Source organism: Rhipicephalus microplus, chromosome 7 (genome assembly GCF_043290135.1).
Source record: "Rhipicephalus microplus isolate Deutch F79 chromosome 7, USDA_Rmic, whole genome shotgun sequence".
NCBI lineage: Eukaryota > Metazoa > Arthropoda > Arachnida > Ixodida > Ixodidae > Rhipicephalus > Rhipicephalus microplus.
Window position 1 is genome coordinate 90,219,076 of NC_134706.1, and position 12,419 is coordinate 90,231,494.

Below are 12,419 nucleotides of genomic sequence, written 5' to 3' on the forward strand. Positions count from 1 at the left end.
AAATAGCGACATTTGTTTTAGGTACTCGCAGTTACTTCTGCTGTATTCGCCGGAATATTCAAATGGCAGAAGGCATCATGGAAAACTATAATTATAAGACTTAATAAATTTTTTATTTGTTATGAGAAGCATCTCACAGATATATAAAACAGAAAACGTCCAAGTTCGGAATGCAAATAACCAATTGCAGCTTTGCTATTTTGAAGCAGCGCCGGCTTGTAAGAATTTTGAGTATACCACGTTAAAGAACATTCATCTGCTATAATGAAACCGTAATGCAGGAGAGTGCAACTGCCACACTATTCTGAAACGTTGATGAGTGAGCGTCGTAGAATCAACGAGCAACCGCACACGTCATGTGGGTGTGGTTTACATTACAAAATACATGACGCACATTCTTTGTTTAATTGGGACGTTAAACCCCACATATCAATCAATTCTTTGTTTAACGTGGAAGAATTACACATCTGAACTCCCTGTTTTCTATAGATCCCAAGAGAAGCGTATATATCTGTATGTATAGCACCTGTCCCCCAGCCAAAAAAGTAGAGGAGGAGAGGTCGCACTTGCGCTTTCCTCTTATTCAAATATGGTTGGCGGAGAGCGTATGAAGCATTCACATACAGCAGCTAAGCTTGACAAATCCTGCTTCAAACGCGTCCGTTTTACTTTTTGATACATTGCTTCCAGGAGTCCCATTTGTTTTAAAATTTTTCACATGTGAATATATTCTTAGCGAACATAACCGTCTCATCCCAGCGGTAATTCTTTTTTAGGGGTGAAGTTCCTAATAGTCGAACCTTGTGCCTTGTCACGCGTAGCGGAAAGAAGAAGAGACGAGATAGAAAAAAAGCGAAAGAAATGGATGACCATTTCTTGTCTCATTTTCCAGATGGCGTTACTCTGCCGCTACTCTTCGAAGTGCCGGTATACTTTCCGATTGACTGCTGCGCACGCTTGGCCGGTAAGTACCTCTCTCAGTCTCCTGGATAGCCGCTGTACGTGACGAATCATTGGTGGAGCATGGACGGAGCCGAGTGGCGGGCACGTTGAAGACGCTTGCTCTCGGCCTCCTTAAATCGTGTATCGTCGCTTTACCACGCGCCGTCCGCATAGTGCGCGAATGAGTGCTTCGCATAGTCTCCTGTATAATCGCCGTACGTGGCAGATTGTTGGTGGGCCATGGATGGAGAAGAGCGGCTAGCACGTTGAAGACGCTTGCGTTCAGCTTCCTTGGCTCGCGTCTCGTCATTGTTACTCGCGCGCTGCCTGCTTTTAGATGCGGAGCATCTAATACTCGAGGCTTGTAGTGCGGCGCCGTCCGCAAGCTTCCTCCTCCTTCTTCCACCATCTGTGCATCCTTTCCTCCTCTACACACCGCGCGCGCTTCACTCCTCCACCATCTGTGCACCCTTCCTCCTCTACACACCGCGTGCGCTTCTCCTCTTCACGAACGCGCGCATGCGCCGTTGCGCTTCTCCCCCTTCTCGAACATTCGACAGCTGACAGTGCATGCGCCATCGCGCTGTATATATACTCAAGGTCGGTGCTCGCTCGCTCAGTTGCCGCTCGTCGGTTGGTTTGTACGGCGCGTCGACGTCCGAGGTCGCAATGATCGACGTCCCTTCGACCAGCGCCGGCCAAAGTGTTGGCGGAACCGCAACCAAGTCGTCGTCCGAAGACAAGGCAGCGCGGAGAAGAGCTCGCGACGCCGAACGTAAACGTCGGCGTCGAGCGGAAGATTCTCAACTTAGAGAACGTGAAGCCGCTGAGAGACGTCAGCGTCGAGCAGCAGCACCGGATTCGGCCGCTTTGAAACGTAAGCGTCGACAAGAGGACCCGGACTTTCGAAAACGGGAAGCCGAGTGCAAGCGTCGGCGACGAGAGGCCGATCCCGATGCTGCCCGCGAGCGCTCATTTAACACCCCTCCTACAACCACGTTAACCAATTTAGCCAGCGACCCAAGTAAGTCGCAATTTAACACCACATTTCACAACCACGTTAACCAATTTAGCCATCGACCCAAGTAAGTCGCACTTTAACACCCCGTTAACCAATTATATGCTCCGCATCCTCCTCAGTGTTCCCCCGAGGGAAGCTGCGGGCAATTTTTTTTCGAAAGCGATTGGACGCATGGACGCATGATCGGACAGACAGAAACACGGACAGATGGATGGACAGACGCTTCGTCCCACTCATCGTTATTCACTACGTAGATATGCTGTAATTTTTTTCTACAACAGTCACCAGCCTTCCAGATCGAAATTCTTATTCTCGCATAACATACCAGGATAATTTACCAGTGTAAGGACAGCTGTGGCGGTGATCGCATCGGCGGGAGCCAGCCCTTGGTCTGCTGTCGCCGAAACAGCCAAGCTTTGGCGGCTGCGGAGCTCTGTTACATTACGCCGTTACCCTTCACCACCACCCACTGTCACGGGAGTGTGAGTTTAGAGAGATAGAATATTCTTACAAAATGTGCATCAAGAGGCCTAAGCAGCTGCAGGCAAGATGGCGGAACAGCTAGAAAAGAAGCGCTAATGCATTCGTCGTCTTTGTCATGATTCACGGGTATTCTTGTTCCTTCCATGTAACAATATAGGAAAAACTAGTTTCACAGGGAAGAACAATTTCATTTCGCTGTAGTATTGTGATAGTGTGTCGTCTTAAATAGCAATTCAGTCTAAGGCACTAGTTTTCTCGTTTTCAGTCAGAGGTGGATTATCCTTGAAAAAATGCATGGTATTGTGGAGTTGCTGCCAGAGGATGCAGAATTGCTTGAACTAAAGGACATCCTGATAGGTCGTTGACTTTGCCAAAACTACAAGAAAAGTGGTCGTTGACAACGATTGTGTGCTGCCGCGGCGGGCAACCATGCGTACGCGTCGGCTTGGCGACCTTCTTTTCTGAGTACCTGTTTCCCCTTAAAACTTTTTTTTATATTTTCTTAGCCAGGGGAAGTTTCTTATGTAAACATCACTGTTCCGGAAATTCCCATGCTCGTGTCAGCGTGTTTTCATGCACCATGATGCAGAGAAAACAAACATTTTGCATCGTTGCACGCAAAATATATGAAGCGAACAAAGTTTCGCTCACAATAATAATAAATAAACAAGCGATTGCACATCCTTCCTTAGAGTCATCTTGAAAATAAAGAGTAGTGGTATACCTGTGCGCTCAAACATAAATGTGCTTTGCAAATCAGTGTAAGCAGCATGACGCAGAGCTGTGGAGACTTGTTTTTTTTTTTCGCAGTTGTCTGATAGCGTTATCTGCGAATATTTGCGTCGTGTTTTTTCACAACTGCTAGTTTTTACTAGGCTGAGAAGCAAAGACCTGGCTCTTGTCCTTCTTTCCCCAGCAATCATAACACGAAAACTCTGTGTTTCTTGCATAAGCCGATCCAGTGAAGATATGCAGGGCAAAGGCTGAAAATCAAGACTGGTTAAAACTTGGAAATGAATACTCGTATGACCCACGTCCACGGTAACTTGAGTGGTTTTTCGCACTTAACGTTCGCATTCGCTATATGTTTTATGTTTCCGCAGATTCGCACAGCATCGAATATCCTACTATTGCGTCTATGTGTCTAACGTAACACTTTGAACCGTTGAAATGACGCAATATTCGCGTAATTGGTGTATAACCTAAGCAATGAAAAATACCGAAAATATTGAATTTGCTAAACAAAAACATGTGGGTAAACAACTGTGGACAAGTCTGTAAAAGCGCCTAGACGACGCTGTGCAGCGTAGACGAGTCTTCAAAAGAAGTAGAACAATCGCCCACAAAAAACGTTTTTAAATTTCCATTGCTCCAAAAACTTTATTTTTCGTAACATGAAAACTTTAGATGACGCAACAAACGGGAAGATTGCCCACTGGTGTTTCATACCCGGAAGGGTCAGCGTCAGTGCGAGTAACAAAAAACATCAAAATTATGTGATGATATCCTAACTTGACGTCACTACATCACAGCTGATGGCAGAAACGTGTGCGTTTTTTGGCTTCTTCATGACAACACTGACATCAAACGATGACTCTGCGCATGACATTGCCACTAGTTAAAACCACTTGTTCCTTGTTTCATTTTTCACTTGTTCCATGAGGCCGGTTGCATGACAACGTCACTTTCTTCCTTATTTCACACACCTTTGCCACATATTCCGACCTAGAAAGCAGTGCAAAAAAAGGCAGATCATACGTACTATGGGAATCGATGATATGCAAAGCAAGCATGAAGAAGGTTGATATGTCACTTCAAAATCAGCACAACGTTACGAGGTGAACGTAAATCATGCCGTGCATGACTTCCATGCCACGATTATCATGTTTGAATGTGTAATTTACGTTTATCATGTTCACTTTACGTGATACCCAATTTCATATATCTGGAGAAAGGGAAACAGCCGCGAGCTTGCTATGAACGTAGCATGTAATAATGTTTCAAATGACACGCATATCAAGATTAATATCTTCTAACGTGTCATTTACCTTCTTCTTCCATTCATGTTGTGTACACAATACCAATTTTCGTATATGTGCAGCTGGCGAAATGGCCGCGAGCACGCTATGAGCGTAGCATGTAGTCATGTTTTCCATGGCATGCATATTCTGATTGTCATGTTTGGACGTGGCATTCACCTTCGTCATTTATTCACGTCACCTGAGACCAAATTTGTTATATGTGGTGCTAGCGAAAGGCCGCGAGCTCGCTATAAGCGTAGCATGCAATGATGTCTCACATGACACGCATATCATGATGATCATGTATAGACGTGCGATTTAGCTCCGTCTATTCATGTCACGTGATATGAAATTTGGTATATGTGGAGCTAGAGAAAATGCTACGGGCGGGCTATTCGTGTAGCCTGTAGTAATGTTTTTCATGACAAGCGTGTCCTGATTATCATGTTTGGACGTGTCATTTACCTTTGTCGTCTACTCACATAACGTAATACAACTTTGGTATATGTGAAGCTAGCGGAAGGGTTGCGAGTGCAACATGAGCATGGTATGTTGTCATGTACTTACATGCCTCTCATCTGAAGACTATTATGTTTCACCAGCAATATAGATTGGTCATTTATTGACGTTTTGTAACGCTCCATTTCGTACATATGAAGCTAGTGAAAGGGCTGCGAGCTCATTATGAGTGTGGCAGGTAGTCATGTTATTACATGACACGCATTTCATCATTTTGATGTTTGCAGCAGTCTTGTACCTTTGTCATTCATTCACGTCCCATAATACTAAATTTGGTGTATGTGAAGCTAGCGAAATGATCGTCAGCACGCCATGAGCATGGTGTGTAGTCACGACTAGTCATAATATTAAAATCATGACATGCAAGTCATGATTTAGGGTCTGTCACTTATGTTCACTATGCAGTCATGTCATACTGTACAGGTTTTTCAAAATGTTATGTGAACGAAACCACCGCAAGAGCAAGACCATAAAATGTAATTCATAGCATTCATAATATACATATCAAGATTTTCATGTTGCGACTATATGACTATTAAATTAGGATCGCCATGCAGTCATGTTGTGTCATACCAATTTTGGTATCGAAGCTATTATCGAGACGGCCAGGAGAGCTAAATAACATAGACAGCTAGGTAGAAAAATAAACAGATAGGTACAATCAAAGTCGCCGAAGTTCGTTAAGAAATGCTTTGCAATTAAAATCAAGGGAGAAGGCTAAAACTAGAGTTGTCTCCACCAGTAAACTACGTCTGGTGTGCAAATATGTCAGGGGGCTGGTGGTAAGGAGGATCATCACACTGACTGCGAAAAAAATACACAAATTTTGCCTTCGGTCCGGCTTAAAGTAATGCATAAGCGCCCTAGCGAGTTCCATTTCATTTGTTGTATGTTGACGCGGGTTCAGGACAATTGAGGACAATCCACCCATCATAACTTGCTTATGATGGGTGGATATCAAGTTTGTTTTGTATATTTATGATCTGTATTATTTATTCTTGTCGTCATCGTAGTACGCCGCATTATTATTTTTCTGATGGCACTGCAGGGTGACTTGCTGTAAACACGACTGCAATTCGTACTGTCGTTACCTTCTCAATAGGGCTGCGGGCTTTGTTTTACGTTAGCACTTACTTTGTGGCCCTTTCGTTTATGTTTGCTGTCACTTCATTGTGGGTGAATATAAATTACTTTATCAGAAGTAATGCATTAGAATAGGTCTTGCATATGACTGGCAACGTTAGTTTCTTATACGCTTACGGACGTACGTAAGGGTAGGTGAAACGCCCTGACCCGCGTGGGGCGCCACTGCAGTAGATATTCACTCCTAATGTTACGACGGCAAGTGTTCAAACAGCTTTAACGGTGACATTTCAGTAACGCCAATGCCACATTGACACCCGAAAATGTAAATGGAAGCTGTGCTTGCAAAGCAGATGAAGTGCAAGAGTACCATTTTAAGAATTCTCCATGATCAGGGAAGCGTGTCCACGTTTCCCAGAAAGCTAATGGTTCGCGCAGGCTTCCTCTGTGCAAGTCAGCTCGTCGATGCAACTGCAGCGTCTTCACCATGTCGCCGGATGGCAATGCCAGCAGTCGGGGTTGTCATTCGCATTCTCAATAGGATCTGAGTAGGCTTGAATTCAGCGGAATTTCGAAAATAGGCTTTTCATCTATTTTTTCTTAACTTTGTTTTTCTTTGTTGTGGAGGCTTTTGCCAATTATACAGCTCCTTGTTCCAACTGGGCACGCAAATTGTAGTACGAAAAGTTTAGTATTCAAATTTCTTGCAGCAGAACAATAAGACGAACAGGCGGGCAGCTTAACAATGCGCACGTTTTTTACCACCCTGCACTGGGGAAGGTATGTTCGATGGGTAAGAAGAAGCAAATGACACAGAGAGAACAATGTGCGAAGCTCAGCGCGAGAATGCTTATTTACACCACAACATTTCGCTTAAATATGCATGGATCTGTATAGGCCATTTGGTTTGTTTTATTTTACAAAGTTTAATCAAAACGTACTACACTACAACATGGGAAGCTCTCTTGAGAGAACTTCAAGAAGGAATAGTTCAGCAAATTTACTGTACGCTAAACTGAACATTCACTGCAATACGGAACAGCATTGGGTTCAGGGAAATAAGCAAATATTGGAAAGTGCATTTTAAAATGAATTCTGTGATTTTTATGTCAACTGGTGACCTGGAAGCGCACGTAGAAACAAGGATGTACGGTGAGTGTGGGTTTTTGAGCACTTCTTCTAGCACAGGTTGTCATTCTGACGTGTAGTCTCGCAACTATCAAATATATCCTACAGCTTCGTATAGAGGTGACGAATTTTAACTTACTTCAGCCATCATAACTTCTTCGACGCACTTTGATTCTTGCTGTTCTGGGCGAACACTTGACCCCATTTTCAAATGTACTTGCACGGTGCAACCACTGAAGCACACAAGACCGCTTTGCTGCAGATGCAAAGAATAAGGCACCACAAGCGATATATGTATCATTTACTAAAGAGGCATCAAGCTTGGGCAATATGCCATTGCTCAGGAGTGTATAACTTCGTTAAATTGATCCCACGAATGAGCTTGCTTCTGCACATGTTCAGTACCTTAAGTTTTTTCAACACAAATATCGTCTATTTAAAAAGTTCGTTTACCAGAAAAATTTTTGTGCAGAATGCAGAAGAAAACTTCAGAGGATTTTTCAAAAGTTAGTCATTATAAAGTATTCGCTCAACCGTCGTTCTTACACGTGAAATTTTACTGTATGTATACATACTGGAGTTATCTATGCGGCATGGCAATACTTTGAACCCACTCTAATCGGCATTTTCAGCAGAGGGGTAAAGCCAGTGGCTGGACGTTTTCTTATCGGCTAAACGCTGCAAGCAAATATCTGCTGGAAGAAATTGAATTACATGTTAGCGCTGACACTTCTCCTTACATTGAATTTTTTTAGCGTGCTGTACAATAACATACCAAAAATGACGCCGTCGACAAACATCATCCTCTTCTCATTCTTTCAGTCATCGATATGTTGGAAGGAAACATCTGCTTTCGCATATGAAATACTTGTGGATTCTATTTTGCTCGCGCACATTTGAATAGAGCAGTGCATAATTCACTCATGTCTTGAAATTGAAATTTTAGAGTCTGTTTCCGTGTTCATCGAGCATGATACGCAGTGCTGTATTTCATGGCTATAATCGCATCATTTCATTTTTTTCGTTTGTATGACGCATCTGTATTTATTATTGAATTATTTCGTATGTTTTGGATAAGTTTTCTATCAGTCTTCCTTGTACCACACGAACTTTACATATCAATGTCAGGTATACGCACTGTCATGATCATTTAAACCCACCTTCATGGCCTTTGTTACAAAACTATGCTTGCAATAAAAATTACGATGAAACGTTACACCTTCACTCGCCTTCCTTGCTTTTGTTGTTGTTCACTAATCTCCTGAACAAGACAGGGCCACTAGTATCCGCCACTTCTACGTGCATATTCAAGGAACGTCGCGAAATTGAGCGAACAGTTACAAGAACATCTGCACACCCCACATTCCACTGGTAAGATACCAGTATTCCACCCGACGTGCAAGTGACGCTCTGTTTGTGATTTTAGTGGTATCACCTGCAAAGTACCGCATAACTAAACCGTTAAATAGAGTGAGTATTTTCACCAATTGTTTATAACATTTGATTGAGTTGAACGCTGCATGAATTTTCGCACACACTCACATCTTTAAAACAGATACTGAATACGGGACACTAACCAAACAATGGCGGACGCGCCTTATGTCCTTTAATCTTATTTCACACATACCACGGCGGTTAAAAGCATACGTAAGCGATGTGTAGCGTTTCGCGAAAAACGAACGGTCTTTCGAAGTTTATGCTTTGCACCATGATTCAGTCGCATACGTCAATTTTCTCCTTAGAATGCAGGACAGTTGCGCATTTCGATCTGTTGGCTTTCTTCTGCGTCACGGTAGCATTGCGAGGTATCGCTCAGGCAGCCATACTTACGCCCGTATTCACAAACGCTCCTTCACTCAAGGGCTCCCCTCGAATTGACAAAGTCAAGGTGGAGCGTGCTCCTCCACTCAAGGGGCCGCTGCGTTTCATGAACGCTCCTCCACACTTCCTTCGCCAAGGGAGGCCTTGGAAATGCTCCCTTCACTTGAGTGAACTGCATGCGCCGAGAAAAGCGCCTGATAACGAGAGTATTCGCAATTTTGGTTAAGAATTGCCTATCTATGTACATTAAGATAACGCCTTTTCTAGTTATTCTTTTTTCTAAATTGACGTTGCAGCAAAATACGTGCATTTAGAGTGGTAGTGTTGTTTCCCTAAGCCTTGTGCTGATAGAGTTAGCGAAACCATTCTTCAAGTCTGGCAACAGTCGAACCCAGGCATCTGAACGAACAGCTGATGGCATTTCGTCTGCTCCTGAACGTGTCTACCTGCTTAGTTTATTTTGTCTTGTATGCGTCTAATAATTGCAGTTTATATTTACGGTAGTGTTTGCGTGTGTGTCGTTTGAGAGCCTACTTTCGCCGGGGTGACTAACGAATTACGTGAGTGATGACAGAAAGCGCAATAGATGGTTTGTTGCTTTGTTTACTTTCGGTTTACTGAGAGCCTTCTGATCACTTATGTAGCCACCGAATGTATAACGCGGTGGAATGAGTATTTTTTACTATATATCACAGTATGTTGGCGTGCTTTTAGCATTCACCACCGCATTATGTATAAGGATTACTCGTACGTAAATTCGTTCTCGCTACGGGAGTACGTGCACAGTTCGCAATTTCAGGGGCCTCTGCAATGTTTATTTTTCTCATTTACTGCGAATTTCACCGTGGCACTTTCGTAGTTGTTCCTCTGCGTATAATGGGAAATTTGAAAGACATTGCTCGCAACTGATATTCAAGGTTATACCAGGGTAGCGTTAAAAACTAGGCATGTTATACTCGTGGCTGAGCGTTCGAATTAGACTGCTACGCAAGTTAAGAAAAGCGATCGTGTGCCTTTCTTTCACTTTTGGCGAAAAATACATTTTAAAGTTGTTTTCTTCATTTAGTAACATATATAGTTGGTTAACAGGGACTGGTGCATGTGTGTGTGTGTGTCAACTTTAACATTTTAAACTTCCAAGGAATAAGTTATTGCTTTTGCATTGTTTTTCTATTTGCCCTGCAGTTGTGGATGCGTCTAATTTGACAGATTCGGAAGTAACCTTTAAATTTGTGTAGCTTCCGTCTCCAAGTTCACAGAGCGGCAACGTCTTAAATTTTTTCCCGTCTCCTTCATCTGCATGCTCAGAATCGCAATCGTTAGTGCATGAATGACCTTCGCACTAATGTTTTGGATTTTATTTGCAATATAACTACTGGAAATACATGTTGAAAAGGATTGTGGTGTCTGTTCTGCATTCCAAAGCCCAGGCACAACATAAATTATAGGGATTGTTTTATTTTTTGGAAATCATAAAATTGAAGCCGCGTCTGAATTTTGGCGCTGTTCTGTTTTAAAAACTATCCTGTGGGTTCTCTCAACCTTCAAGAAAGTGTCGTCAAGAGCAGCGTATATTATTCTGCTGATTTATTGAAGACCAGTGCAACAAAGTGGAGAAAAATGCTCAAGAGTATTGCAGTCATCGCGGATACATCTGGTCAGAACCCTGTAAATAAAATATCCGCTATTGCTGCATCATTAGCAAGTCTACCAGTTAGAACCACGCCATCTCAGTTCCGTGGAAGAGGAGTGGTGCTGCTTTATATGAAACAAGTTTATTTTCCTAGAACTGCTTTCCTGTAGAATCGGAGACGTGGTTTTTGCAGTCCTGTCTCATCATGAAAAGACAAACACGACGATAATTATGTATTGATAAATGAACAAAACAGAAGTTGTGAATGGCAAATGGACCTTTATTACACGTGGCTGATGAGGAGCAACGTGGCAAACATAAGAATGCAAATGAAAAGTGTTCATCAATCAAACATATGCAACCTACACACTGTAAAGATAAAGTACGAGCTCAGAGGACATCATAAATAAGAATAAGGAAATAGACACCATAGCGCGCCTAATGCAGTGTAGCTGCACGCATTCACTGCTGTTTTTGTGCTTTTGTATACAGTCGTGCATACTCTGCAATGCATTGATAATACGGCAGATTCTAGGAGGCCTTTTCTCTGTGTTCTTCTTCGGCAGCTGGTGCCCTGCACAAAAGAGGCAAGAAATAATATTAGAAAAACGTAATAGCTTGGATACAAAAGCCGCATTTTTCTTTAATTCTAGCTGTGCACACATTCATTAGTATGTCTCGCGTTCAAGAACAGACATGGTTGAAGTATTGAGCTTTGACTATTTTGACACATGTTTGGTTCAGGCACTTGGGCAGCTGACCAGGCATATGGGTACATAATTTTATTATCTAATTGCACGAATCAGTGCCATAGCCAGAAATTATTCTTCGGGGGGTAGGAATGGGGTTAAATTAAAAAAAAACAATCTCATCATGTATCTGCTGTATTTATATTTCATATGTTTGCGTTTTCATACGACACTCGACGCACTTTTGCGCACATGCAGGTTTCACAGAGCAGGATCATCTGCTTGATCCCCTAAATGTGTACTTGGTTGTTCATTAGTATTGTGAGCTGCATAGACACTGTACAAAAAAGCTATGTTTCACGCGTAGTAGCTACAGCAGCACACTCATTGCGCCCAATGTATTGTGTTGTGCTTTTCTTAAACTGTCTTTAATAGTAATCTGACCGAAGCAGAAAAAAAATAAAAAAAACACAGGAGAACTTACCTTCTCATTGGTACAGATGGTCTTCTAACGGAGGTCTGCTTCGTCGTAAATTTCGGCTAGGGCAGCGAAGGTTCACCGGAGAGGAAGCCACTCTAATGTACGGTGAACCCAGCGCATCAAAAGTTTGCTACGCCGCTTGCTTGTCAAGCTTTCGCACCACGCTTGAACTAATGCGGTGTGCGAGCTTCATCAAAACACTTCAAAGCACTGGAATCCACAGTAAGTCATGGAGCACTCGCACGAAGAGTGTACGCACACCCGAAGGCAGGTAATCCACTGGCTCATGGACGGAACGCAACACATCAATGCACTGGTGAGTGCTCCTTTTGACACCACGCCCGCTTGTCCCGGCGCCACAGTAGCCGTTGCTGAACCGTTCGAAGACAGCTCCGTAGTAAACGCGCACCGTCATTGTCGAATAAACGCGGCGGTGGCAGCCTACTTGATCGAGAAACGCCGTCAAATTGAGACGGGCTCCGCCATGGACGCGATGCTGGCGCAAATATTTCACTCGAGGGACGATTCAAGGTAGCTCGATCGCTTCCTTGACAATCTCGAGGAAACGCTCAAGAATTTTTCAAGTGAAGGAAGCGTT

The 12,419-nt window shown here is 43.2% G+C and overlaps 1 long non-coding RNA gene across 1 annotated transcript in view; it reads left to right on the top strand.

Moving 5' to 3' along the window:
• Positions 1 to 892: 892 nt before the first annotated feature.
• LOC142767553 (uncharacterized) overlaps positions 893 to 12,419 on the top strand; it is a 37,232-nt gene continuing 25,705 nt past the window's right edge. The window contains exon 1 of the long non-coding RNA XR_012884984.1: positions 893 to 964. This is a non-coding gene — a long non-coding RNA (uncharacterized LOC142767553). The remainder of the gene's footprint in view (positions 965 to 12,419) is intronic.